Source organism: Xenopus laevis, chromosome 6S (assembly GCF_017654675.1).
Source record: "Xenopus laevis strain J_2021 chromosome 6S, Xenopus_laevis_v10.1, whole genome shotgun sequence".
Classification (NCBI taxonomy): domain Eukaryota; kingdom Metazoa; phylum Chordata; class Amphibia; order Anura; family Pipidae; genus Xenopus; species Xenopus laevis.
The window spans coordinates 106132512-106146945 of NC_054382.1; the positions used below are offsets into that span (position 1 = coordinate 106132512).

The 14434-nt window shown below is 36.9% G+C and overlaps 1 protein-coding gene across 6 annotated transcripts in view; it reads right to left on the reverse strand.

Moving 5' to 3' along the window:
* Window positions 1–14434, reverse strand: part of eya1.S (EYA transcriptional coactivator and phosphatase 1 S homeolog) — a 78884-nt gene that overhangs the window by 10247 nt on the left and 54203 nt on the right. The gene's annotated exons all lie outside the window — the stretch shown is intronic.

The following is a 14434-nucleotide window of genomic DNA, read 5'->3' on the forward strand; positions in this document are numbered from 1 at the left end:
AAACAAGAAGTCTTCTGCACTCATCTATTATCAATATATTAAAGGAGAAACAAACCCCTTATTAAAAAACCCCTACCCCACGTAGACCCCCTGCATTAAGCTACTAAAAAATATCTAGCCTGTAAACAAAACAGGGATTATTTGTTCATATATTGTAATACATTTAAGTTATTAACTACGTCAAAGTCATTCCTGGTCTTGCGGGTCCTACACTCACTTTCATCTGATTCATTAGTAATTCTATTGCTTTCTTATACATTTTTTACACCTGCAACATTATTTCCATGAGGAACCTCACAAATAGTTGCCCTTTTTATTGGACATCACTGGGATCACCTGACTGTACTTGGAGTATGAGTGGAGCTACAACATGGAGCTGGCCATTGCTTGTGTATAAACTGTAGCAAAAAAGGGAAAGTTGAGCTCACCACTAAACAGTCTTAAGCCATTAGGAGGGGAGCAATGATGCTGTGACCCCAAAATTCATACAAAGACAAGAGCTGTCAATCAAAATATGAGCTGTCAATCAAATATTATCTGCCCTGCCTCAATGCCTGAGGCATAGAGTTGGGGCAGTCAATTACTTTCACTTTCCATTCTGCATTTCCTAGATGCCACTGCTTTCTTCACATTCCCCCTTCCCTCCTCAGGTTCTAGAATTTTGTAGGGCACTGTGTACTAGCATTAGGTCCCCCATTCTGGTGCATACACAAGATTTTTAAGTGATACACAATTTGTCTTAATAACAGGGTCCACAAAATGGCTCCTGTCTGTGTGCTGTGTTTGTGGAATTCCTAGTCCAAAGGAAACAAAATGTAAATAATAAATATAGTTTAAGTTTTTTAATTTTGCTCAACTAACATTAAAGAAAATAATTTGGAATTATTTTTTAGGATAGCAGGTCCCCTTTAATTGATGCAATGTCTACAATAGCTGACCAAAATTAAATGCTATTGCTGAGGCTGGACCTATATGACCTAATATAGGTGCTGTAAATGCATGTTTACAAGCAGGTGCGATTGGTAGAAAGAGGGTAGTGAGATATTCTGTCAACATACACCACTTCTGACAGGTTATTAGCAGCATCATGGGTAACATAGGTTTTAGGACAGCACAAACTACAGCTACATTTATCAGCTTATATACTTTATATATCTTGTTAACACTATAATAATTTACTTGAATCGGTTTGGTGAATGTTAGATAACTGCTAGAAAAACAGACTTCTGTTAAAATAGATTAATTTAGCTACTCTGGGGCCCATGCAATGAGCTTGTGAAGCTGCGCTGCTCTTTTACTAGTCCAAGTTACAATATGGGGCAGATTTACGGGTCAAAGTGAATTTTCAAAGTTGAAATTTCGAATTTTTAACCATTTTTTGGGTACTTCGACCATCGAATAGTCCAAATTCGACTTCGATTTGAAGTAAAAAGTTTGACTTCAAAAATTGAAGTACTGTCTCTTTAAAAAAGTTTGACTTCAAAACTTAGCCACCTTAAACCTGCCGAATTGCAATGTTAGCCTATTGGGACTTGTAGAACCTATAACAAAGATTTGGCTACGTTTTTAGAAGTCGAAGTAAACTCGTTCGTTCGTTCGATCGATCGATGAAATCGCACGAGCAAACGTTTTTCGTTCGGCCGAATTTGACCAAATTCGATTAAAAAAAACTTCGACTTCGACATTTGAAGTCGAAGTAATCCAATTCGACCCTTGATAAATCTGCCCCTATGTGTCATTACAGTTTACTGTTAAGATGCAGGAGAATAGACAGCTCTGAGTTCCCTGGTAATGCAGGAACACTTGCTCCCCAATTTTAGAACTAATAAATCAAAGATAAACAGTCTGAGGAACTCCATCTGAAAGTTGTAAATCAAGAGCAGCTAGAGCACCACAGGTTGGGCATCACTTTTTAAAATGTTAAACATTAATACAATTAAAAAAGTATATATAATTATAGCTTCTACCTATAGTATTTATTGACTAAGGACCTTTCCTGATGCTGGGTTCCCTGGACAAGTGATCTGTTCTCCTACTGATATGTGGCTGCTCTGTATAATATATCCCATGTCACCCACAGCATCCTTTGCAAAGAGGCCTCCAATATCATCATACACAAACCCAGAGACCAAGGCATAAAAACAAGCACGAGGTATAGTGTACTAGCTTATTCACCAGCCTACATGCACTGGTGGAAATACACATGCTTGGTATTGCAATATACAGTATTCTGGCCTAAAGCTGGCCACTGATGCAAACAAAAATAAGAATTATTGATTTGACCTGAGATACTCTTTAATTCCTGTTCATATTTCTTTGGACAGAAGTCCTGTTCTTTATTTCAGCATATTTTACATCAGCTCTGTTGTGTACAGTCATCCTAAGGGTGGTGACACACGCTAAGATTCCGGGGAGATTAGTCGCCCAGCAACAAATCCCCTCTTTTTTGGACGACTAATCTCCCAGAAAATGGCACTCGAATGGCTTTGTTTTCCCAAGTCGCCAGATGTTTCCTCATGAGTCAACTTCGGAATACGAAACACTCTGAGCGCCATCCCGCCGGCGATTTCGATTCTAGCCAACGGAAGCCTTTTTGTGGGAGATAAGTCGATCGAAGAAGAGGAGATTTGTCGCTGGGAAACTAATCTCCCTAGAATCTTAGGGGCACATTTACAAAGCTCGAGTGAAGGATTCGAATTAAAAAAACTTTGAATTTCGAAGTGTTTTTTTGGCTACTTCGACCATCGAATGGGCTAGTTCGACCTTCGACTACTACTTCGACTTCGAATCGAACGATTCGAACTAAAAATCGTTCGACTATTCGACCATTCGATAATCGAAGTACTGTCTCTTTAAGAAAAACGACCCCCTAGTTCGGCAGCTAAAAGCTACCGAACTCAATGTTAGCCTATGGGAAAGGTCCCCATAGGCTTGCCTGCGTTTTTTTGATCGAAGGATATTCCTTCGATCGTTGGATTAAAATCCTTCGATTCGAAGGATTTAAAAATAATCCTTCGATCGTACGATCGCAGGATTTGCGCTAAATCGTTCGACTTCGATATTCGAAGTCGAACGATTTTAGTTCCTGGTCGAATATCGAGGGTTAATTAACCCTCGATATTCGACCCTTAGTAAATCTGCCCCTTAGTGTGTGTCACCACCCTTAAGCCATTGTCTAAAACAAAGTCTACACCTGGCCTATTGTGTAATTGAACCCGACATAATAGATGTTCACACACTGACCCTTCCAGAAAAACAAGTATTTTGCTTTCTAAAAAAGGGGCAGTATGTTTTTTTTCTTTTCCTGAGCAAACAAGGAGATTTAAACTACTCCAAGTTGATCCTTTGTGAGGTAGATAAATGACTGAAAAGGTGTACTATTATTAACATTGCTTCGAAAAATGTTCTTTTACTGCAAACTGCTCAGGTACATGAATATCAGAGAACTGAAGCATTGCTTAATAGCTCATGCAACCAGATATCAGGGCTTACCAACTCCTTCTGAATATTTTTTCTCTTTCATTTTTTTTATGGAGATTTCAAATGGGGGGGGGGTAAAAAGTTGAAGAAAACTCAAACCAGCTGTTCTGTAACAGAGTTAAACCGTGACCCTCAACCCCACTTTTAAAACATCTATTTTCCAGCCACCCTTCTCTCAGCAAGCAGCAAACTCTAGGAGGAAAAGACTTTGACCCTGTAACCTTTTACTCTCCTCTTAAGGTCAACTGCTCGAGATAATTAGGAAAAAGAGGGAATAAGGGGCCTCATATTATGGCTGTAAATGCATAATTATGTAAATAAAGCTTTGCTTTGAACTCTTCTGTTTATTAAATAGGTGTCTGACAACCTCAAAACAACAGCCTTCAGATCCCCAACGTTTAATCAGGGAACTGCCCACTGTTATGGATTTTATTCATTTATCAGGGATGTCACTTGCAACTGCCATTTACTGCAGCTTCTGGCATCTGCTCATAGCCAGAAAAAGTAATAGCGATAGCGGACACTGCTGTTAATATAATAATATAATATAGTCTGAATGTAAACGTAGCCTTAAATAGACTAAGCATTGTGGGGTCATTTCTACCAGTGGAAAACCATGTTTTGTCTAATTATAGAATATTTTCCCAATGATTTCATGGAAACATAATCTATAATTCATTCAAACGCTAAGGCAGCTTTACTGAATCATTGGAAACTGACACTGAGGGGGTTCATTTACTAAAATCTGAAAATGTCTCACTATTTTCTTAAAACCACTTCAACCAAACTCCTGTGCACATTTTTACCTTATTTATTAATAATAATTAAAACTCAGAACCGAAAAAAACATACTTTAAAAAATAACCCTTTGAAAATAAGGTTTGAATGGTAAATTCAAATTTGAATTTTCACATTTTTTTTGTTGGTCAAAACTCACAATTTCAAATTTAAAACCACCAACTCAAATTTGACTTCAAATGTGAGATTTATTACAGTCCGACCCCTGAAAAATTAGAATATTCACCAACTCATACCTGCCAAGTTCATAGTAGCAATGAGCAGAATTATTCGCCAAGTTTTGCAGCGAAAATTATGCCCATAGACTCCAATGGGAGAAAAAAACGTTCCGCATCAAAACAAAATTTGACGTGCAAGTTTTCTTTCCTGGAGTTTGAAGGACTATTCGATCAAATTTTAAAATTCAAATTTTTTCATAAATAATATACCATTAGAATTGTGAATAAAATCTAATTTATTAGAGTTTAAAAAAATTCTCATTATTAGAAAATTCGAACTTTGATAAATAACCCCCTCAGTTTCATTGAATCATATGGGGGAAAAGTTAAATTAACTATATTGCTAAACTTTTGTCCATGTACACACAGGATACTCACTGTCTTATGAAACCATTTAGTGATTTCTGAATACAGTATAGTTATGGGATCTTTTATTTGGAAATCGCCGAATTACGTAAAGACCATCTACCATAGGCAATACAATTTTATTGGCTTATTAATGTTTATATTAATTTTAAGTAGACTTTGGGGCAGATTTATCAAGGGTCATAGTGAATTAAAGGGAATTTTCAAGTAAAAAAATTCGAAATTCAAAGTAATTTTTTGGATACTTCGACCATCGAATAGGATACTACGACTTTGAATTTACTTAGACATTGATTCGAAGTAAAAATCATTCCAATATATTTTTATTCAATCTAATTTTTTATATTTTGATTTAAATAAGGAAATAATGATACATTCGATATTCTAAGTTAGCGCTGTTTGAAGTAGAAAAAATTTCTAACATTATACAATTTCTACATTTTGAGACATTCGTTTATTAGTTTGTTTTAAAAAAATAGATGCAGTGAATATAACCTCTACTTATACATTGAGCATTTTAGAGACCATAAAATAGGCAGATATAGGGGCAATATAAGTCACACAGTTTGCACTCTCTAGGTCTAGGAGGTAGAATTTACTGGTTTGAAAGCAAGAATTGACTGCCATGGGCTGCTAGATCTAGTGAAAATGTTACATTATTAAACTAACTTCTCCTTGTTTGCCTTTATACAAATGAGAGGGAAATGCTATACTACTTTCCTTGGCAAAGGCAATAACTACGCTCTATTTAGGGTTTAAAAGAAAAGTTTCCACTGGGAATTTTGTACAATTCTTTTGCAGTAAAATATTCAAACGTTTGCAGCTGATAAACCAGGAAACTCTTCATTGCGTCCTGTGATAAGCACTGTAATGATCCACATTCCGCTGCTTTGATTGTTGTCTCTATAATGACAGCAATGCACATATTTACTTTTATCTTCTGTTTGACCTTCTTATCTCTCACCTGATAAGGGGACAATTATATGGACTTCCTTATTGACATCCTACTGTTTGGCTTATTTAAGTGTGTTTTTTTTATTTTTGCTCTCATTAAAGTGTCAGTAGGTGTCAACAGTTTGCAATTGTCAATTAATGGACACAACTCATTGCAAATTGATTGTGGGTTGTGATGAGTCCATGCTAATCCTAGCTGGGTGATGGCACATATCATTTGGAATTCATGGAAAGGATACCTAGTACTGCCCATTGTCCATAATAGAGGAACACACAAAACAAGGCAGCAGAAGTTGATAGTGTTGTTGCAGCAATGAATAACATAATAATAAAAAAAAAACACCCAGTGCTTATTGTCATGTTCAATACCTAGGCTCAGTTAGTATATAACAAACAAGACAAAATAAATGTTAGCCCTTTGAGCTGTTTCTTCAAATAACCTTATAGAACAGGTTTCCTTAAATCTCCAAATTCTCCACCTGGTTAAAGATGAAAAACAATGAAGTTGACTTGAATCTTGCTGGGCATTTAACTGCAGCAATTAATGGTATAAAAAAAAAATTTTTCCGCAAGAAAACTTAGTTATGCCTCCTAGTAGTCTAACTGATATCAATGGGTTGTGTTCAGTATAAGCTGGTATCAAATAGGCAAATTAGGACATTCATATCGTTCTTAATACACCTTATTCATTTTTCACACAGATATATACATATACATGTGCACATTTCATACAAACTTCACATGCATTACAAAAACTCATACAAAAAACTCACACTCAGACTCATACAAACTTTACAATCCTCAATCGATGATGACAGGAAAAACACAAAGAATATATAAAGGCATTTACTTTGTATTTTTCAGTTTATCGTGAGAAAACTAACACTGTGCTCTTTTGGCTAATTGTTCCAATGCTTTACTTTGCACAGTAAAACAACACTCAAAAAAATTCCCCTTAGAACCAGCAATTTACATTTTCTTTTTACATCAGCGAGCCCATTGAGTCTGGTTGGAACCAGGCCAGCGTACAGGAAATGATCAGTGCATTCTCTGTTCTCTTCATATCTGTCATTAGGCAATTACTTCTACCCCTTCCTTCTCCGTGTTGAATAATAAAGAACCCTGCCTGAATTTGTGAGAACCTGCACTGCACTAAAAGGGTCCGACTTTTGTTCATAGAAATCACCATTGGGCTATAAACATGCGTAGAAAAATATAATTCTTACTATAGTCTTATTTTTAGTGTTGAAACCAATAATTATAGATTGGTGTACACATAAAACCCCTAATTTTTCTTTAACACTAACATGATGCAGGTCTGTTTAGCTAGAGATTTTGAGCAGTATGTCGCCCTTAAGGGATATTTATATAATTCCCATCTTGTGCTCAATTCCTTTGTACAATATGATGATTTTACTTGGGTATGTATGCATATATATATAAACGTAGATGCTATAAAACGGATTTCATTAGGAGTCATTAACAAGTTTGCAAAGAGTAATTTTGGACTCAATTCATCATATTTTTTTACCCACAATGCAGCTTTTCCCCTAACGTCATTACAGCTGAGCATCGCAACTAACACAAATCAGAAGCAAACCAGGTCTATTTCCAGAAAAAGGTTGTGTTGCTTCCAAAGTGTTGGCTCAAAATGGCATTTGCATCTGATTCGCTGGGCACAAGTCTGGAGCTCCTGTTGATGCAACCAATTATAAGATCCCTGGAGCTACTGCCAGGTCAAGGGTAGAGGTAGCTAAAGGGTTTCCTAGCATCAGTAAGTGAACCTTTCCTTGCATTTTGCACTTGTAACCACTTGAGCTGGGATATTTGGTTTCTGCCAAGCCATTTTCCTACATACATCTCTTTATATGGTTTTAGCCACAACAAGCTATTTCATTAATATGATGATATAACATCAATATCTGACGTGTGCTGTTGATTTACACTGTGCAGCCAAAGTGCCATATGGGCAAAGTTGGATATATTAGCCATTAATATGCATTGAAGCATTTTATGCCTTTCAGCTGAAAGCAATAAAAGTTGTAGAGCTGAATGTTGCTCCTCCATATCATCATTAAATTCCTTTAACCTTTAAAATGACTCCATGTGAATGGGATGAGTCTCCAGTTAACAGGTTTTCAACACTGGCAGTAAATTGGCAGAGTCTGTCACCCCCTTCCCTGGTGTAAACTCTGTGACCTTTACATCTTCTCTGCTTTCCCACCATTATTATTCTAGGAAGGAGGGGAAAAAAAAGGTGCGGATTACCTGTGGGTCCAGCACAGGATGTGAGCACAATGAGGTTTTGAAATCCCCTGCATTATGTCTGACAGCAGGGACAAGAGCAGACACAAAACATGAAGTTATTTAGATGGAGGAGGAAAATTATATCTACATGTTAAAGTGTCAACAGAAGGAATCTGTGCAGCTTTTAAAGCTTGCTGAGAAATCTTATAAAAATTCAGAAGAATAAAACTATTATAAAATTTTATATGAAACAAAATGAGAGCATGACTACATAGTTTGCCATGTTACACTTATCTGATTCAGAAATAAATATTTATATACTATTGTAAAAATTCCGACAAACATAGTAGGGCAATGGCACATGGGGAGATTTGTCACCCTCGGAGCTACCGTGGCCAACAAATCTTTTGAAAAGTTTCCATAAATTGCGCTGGACAACGAATCAACGCGTATGTTTTCCCATTGGCTAGTTACGTTATTGCTGGTGGGAAGGCAATCTTGTCACCTACGGTAGTACATTTTTAGCGCAGGTAACAAATCTCCCCGTGAGTCATTCCCCTTATTCAAGGGGAATTATTCATTCCCAGGATTGAAATTTAGTCCTGGATTTGGTGCATCCCTATTAAACAGTGATGCAGAAAATAGTATTAATCAACATTTCCTTTGTTAGAAGGTGTTGTGGCCTCCTTTAATATGGCCCCTCTGTTTGTTTTAAATCTGTTTCTCTCTAGGTGTTGTTGTGTTAAAGTCCAACCTATGAAAGATGTCAGCACAGAAAGAACCTTGATTATTTTAAAGGCAAAATAAATAAATACATGAATAAAATCATATGGATGGCAGCCCTGGGCTACTTATTTTTGAGGGAATTTCAACAGGCTATTCAATGTGGGCCAATGTTGTTAAGCAAAACAAAGAGACCCAGAGTAGTTGAAATGTTAATTAAATGTTAATTTCAGTAGAGTAGACAGAGGGCGTGGTGTCTAATTAGTTTGTCAGCACCTCTTTTTCACAGGCAGCCCTTATCTAATCTCTCACTTGCTGGCTCATGTGTTTACATTCTTTGGGCTTTATTCATCAGTTTGAAGGCTGTCCAAATGGAGGCTCCAAAAGTTATACCACAGTGTCCATAGACTTTTGTTGTAGGACATCACTCTTTCAATAGAACCTGGCCTGCTAACATCTGGCCCTAAATGATACTCAGCCTTCCATTTGGAAAATATTGGACGGTGCTGCAATAATAGCTTTGACATGCTAAAAATGTCCTCAATATTTTCATAGTAATTCTAGTAAAATATGCAAGTACAAACCATGCACAGAGTCATCTCGTAATCTTAGAAACAAAAATACTTGAAGGTCAAAACCAAGATATTTTTTGCAAATTTCTGAAAGCAGTAAGTTGTCATTACTGAAATAGACATTCTCTACTTATACTTTCACTCACAATGGAAAGCTGGCATTACATGGGTCTTTTATATACAGATAGTGGCTGTGGCCTAACTATATAGGCTAGAAATGTTGTAAATTATATTTTGGGCTTCAAGGCCCAAGGAAAACGCAGCCCTTTTGCAGGGAAGATCTGTGTCTCCAAAGATGCCCGAGTAGCCCCCATATTTTTTTCTGCTAAATCATTGCACATGCTCTGGGCTGCCATCAGTTACCTGAGCTTAGAGACCAACTCACAATATACTGTTTATTCAGAATAGAAATGTCACAATATAAGGCTGATTGGTAATTAATACAGATAATTACTACATGGCAGCTCAGAAACCAGTGCATTTAGCATCAGGATTTCATAATCAGTCTTGTAGTTTCAGCTTATATTACAGGCAAACCTAATTTTCTGCTTGTAAATTTGCTTAGCTTCTCAACAGCTGCTCAGAGCCCACTGAGCATGTGAGTGTCACAGACACTTTCCAAGATGGTGACCCCCTGAGACAAGTTTGAAGTCCTGAATCATTGCTGCTATTGAGAAGCTGAAACTTTAGGCTGGTGCAATAAGTTCAGTATATAAAATATGGCATTTAACCATATTAATTTGTTGGGTTTAGCTTTACTTAAAGTCAAAAAAATATTGTTTTAAATACGATCTCTTACCTCAGCTGATATATGATACCCAGTTAGTTAAAGACAGTATTGGGCTGTGGATTTGGCCAAGAACCAACAGGTTTACAATAGTTATAAAGCAAACAAATGTTAGGCACTGTGTACATTTGGGGAACCCTTGATTCATTTAGCCTTATCTAGATTTCTAAATTCTGAGACTTCTGCATTATTTTCTATGATGGCAAAAGCACCACCTACACTGTTTATAATGACTAAAAGATATGGTATATTTTTCATACCATGGGCATACAAGGTATATTGATAGGCATGGTCCTTTGAGGTAGAACCACAATGATAGATGATTAAAACTCATGCAGGGGAATGTAATAAAAGTCGCAAAGAGTAAAACAATTCGCACCAATAAGACTAAAAATCCACATCTCGCAAAGTAATATTGTTCCTTAAACTGTTATTGCATTGCGAATTTTAATCGCGCATTGCGAATTTTAATTGCGCACTCATAAGAAGTGCTTGAAGGTGTCGTAATCTTTTGGAGCAAACATAACGACTTTTTCAGTAAGAAGTTTTATTACATTGACTGCGCATTGGCGCAAACTATAAAATTCGCAAACGGTTTTTCACTGTCGGAAGTGGTCGCTAAACAGTTTCCAGGTTCGCAAAAGCTATATTAAATTCGCACAAAGCAAAATTTGTTCGCGCAAAGGCATAACTTTTCGCATTGCGAATAGTTTTTCCGTTAGCGATTTTTATTACATTCCCCCGTTAATGATTAAAACCCTTAATGTACCCACATGCAATACATCATTTTGGTAATTATATGGCACACTTATTAAGAACAGATGCAAATGTTGTAGGTAATTTCCTTGTTCTTCAATGAAAGCAGGTTGAAGGTAGGAAAATTCCCTTGCAACAAATGCATGCATGTGGGTTGTCTAATGGTAGAAATCTACTCCTTCAGCTACCAGATCAAATGAGGAGCTCAAATGAGGTGATCTAAAGGGACATAGGAGAAAGGAAAAACCTTTACTTAACCAGGTTGGTTATTACATTTCCTCATGTGCCTCCGGGGGGCTTTTGAAACTACCTACTGATGTGACACATAGGACAACCTAATTCCATATATGAATAGAGTTAGGCCTGTTGCAGTGTATTATGATTGTTTTGGTCTCCTAAGGAGAACCACAGCCAGGGCTAGCATCAGAACCTCTTGTTGAGGCTACTCAGAAGAACTCTGCAATTTTCTTTCATTCATTTTTTCTTTCTTTTTGGAGGGAGGTTGTGGTGTGGAATGTCAAACTTCCCCTATTAGTGCTCTTACTGACAAATTTATAATCCTACATCTACTGCCTGAGGCTTATGGAGATAAATTTGTCCAAGGTCACAGAGAGCTGTCTCAGGAATCAAACTCAGACTTCCCTGATTACAATCTACTATTCCAGTACCAACTCTGAGTCACTTTTGTAGCTATAAAATATATGTGTTTTCAGAAAGAAACATACAAGCTTTATTCTTGCTTTTTCCAAACATTTATGGTTTCATTTATAGGTTTCTAGGGTACAACAAAAATAAAAATGTCCCTCAAAACAAGGCAAGGCAGACATTTCGTCCCTAAAACATACAAAAAAAATATCACCAGCTTTTAAAAAACAGAGCCAACAGAAGAGCTATCAATAGAAATGTGTAAATACTTTGTGGTTTTCATGGCTATGCCTCTTTTTATCTTTTGTGAATGCAAAACTATTAGCTACAAAAAGACAGGTATGCAAATCATTAACAAGAGATTCTGTTGACGTATTTATTATATTGCTTTAGACAAAGAAATTGTAATAGACGTGCACAGAATGACCTGGGAGAAGCTGCATGTTAATGTCTGTTCAAATAAATATTAAGGGTAAAAATACCATTATTTTGCTTTTTCCGCCTTAGTTCGTTCACTGGCTGACCACAACCTTTCTTATCTCCTTCAGATTCCCACCTGTAGTTTTTATAATTCCCTTACAAATAAGTGGAATTCAAGGTCTAGGTAATTCTTTGAAAATAAGCCAAAGAATGAACCTGCAACCATATAGAATGGGAGACCAGTAATGTGATAGCATAAGTTAAAAACAGCATATTGAAATTGGACTATATACTGATGTGCTGTATTTAGAAGTGGCTGGGTTGGACTAACTAGGACTGTGCTCAATCAATTAAATTTGGTCAGATGAAGCAGAATTTGAAAACTGTGTGTATAACAAGTGAAACATTGTCAATGCAGGATCCAATGGTTTTAGTCAGTTAACCTGGAAAATCATCACTTGGGATAAGGCATGGTCATGGTTTAAATATGTAATTAATTGAAATGACTATAGAGAAACAGGTTATGGCAGTTATAATGGCAAGTGCTTGTAATTGGTATAAGTGCAATAAGTGAAATATAAACAGCAATTGCGAATAAAGCCCCTCATCCAAACCCATTAATGAAAGCTCACAACAGCCTACAAAGACTATGAGCCAGTTTTCTTAGCCAAGTATAAAATAGGAGGGAAAATATTTCAAATAAATTCAGTGGAGAATAAAAAGCACTTTGCTTTGAAATGGAAGGAAAATAAAGCCCATGCAAGCGATGTGATTGCACTATAAGTTGCCAATTTATCTGTGAGTAGTTCCTTTACAGATGAAAGGAAACCAAAATACAGGGCAGATGTTGAAGAAACCACATTTAAGGTCTGTCACATACTGGCATTTTTAAAATGATTTTGGCTCATCCATTAAATAAGGTGCATTTTGCTTGATTTTGTACGAGGAAACATCAGGGAATATTTAAAGGCCAATTGCTGCCAATTAACTTTGATCAGGGAAGGTTGTATTGAATCTTTCAAATTCCTTCTTCTGTCTGAAATAACATACATTTCCAAGATCCAGCAAAACAGCAACCTGATGATTAATGCCTGTTGGCAGCAATACCACAGGCTCACAAGCTTGCCTAACGGCTGGGTTTTAAATAAACAGCTGTCCGTACCCCGGTGCGACTGAATGTGGCCTCATTCGTGAGCTCAAGTATAAAAGAAAAGTGGCTTTCTAAATAAAGTGTACTTGGGCTAATATGCCAATCATTCTGTGGCTATAGGCATGTTAGAGAACAGAAAATAGAAATATATCATGGTAAATATTGATCTTAATAATGTACAGTGTGACTTGACACCAGAAGTGAACAGCGTTACTCTATGAAAGCAGTTTGGCCTGCCAGCAGTGTGTACATTCCCATGGTAAACCAGAACCACCACAGAATGTTGGCGAGGACCAGCAGGTCCATCAAAGCACAAAGTGGCATCCACTGTGTTAGAATCTGTATTCATCTTTAAAACTTGAACTGGTACTGTATCTTAAAGGGATACTGTCATCGGAAAACATGTTTTTTTCAAAACGCATCAGTTAATAGTGCTACTCCAGCAGAATTCTGCACTGAAATCCATTTCTCAAAAGAGCAAACAGATTTTTTTATATTCAATTTTAAAATCTGACATGGGGCTAGACATTTTGTCAATTTCCCAGCTGCCCCCAGTCATGTGACTTGTGCCTGCACTTTAGGAGAGAAATGCTTTCTGGCAGGCTGCTGTTTTTCCTTCTCAATGTAACTGAATGTGTCTCAGTGGGACATGGGTTTTTACTATTGAGTGTTGTTCTTAGATCTACCAGGCAGCTGTTATCTTGTGTTAGGCTGCTATCTGGTTACCTTCCCATTGTTCTTTTGTTTGGCTGCTGGGGGGAAAAAGGGAGGGGGGTTAAATTACTCTAACTTGCAGTACAGCAGTAAAGAGTGATTGAAGTTTATCAGAGCACAAGTCACATGACTTGGGGCAGCTGGGAAATTGACAATATGTCTAGCCCAATGTAAGATTTCAAAATGAAATATAAAAAAATCTGTTTGCTCTTTTGAGAATTGGATTTCAGTGCAGAATTCTGCTGGAGCAGCACTATTAACTGATTCATTATGGAAACATTTTTTTTCCCATGACAGTATCCCTTTAAAGGCAACTGCAGGCGCAGTTCTCCAGTCTTTGCAATTTTTCTAGAAGAACAACATAGATCAACATACAGCTTCAAAATATGGTGTATAAAAAGATGCTAACTATATACACAGAAGTGAATATAGCAAAAATCTGTAAAGCCTGAAACGTCTCATGTGCCATAAGAATAGACAGACAGTTGCCAAATAAGTGATAAGACCACAACTTGCTTACTGGACTGCTACACAAAATCTTCAAGGACCCCCAAACCTTGCAGAAGATTGGAGAAGTTATGTATCAGTCATATTATGTCATATA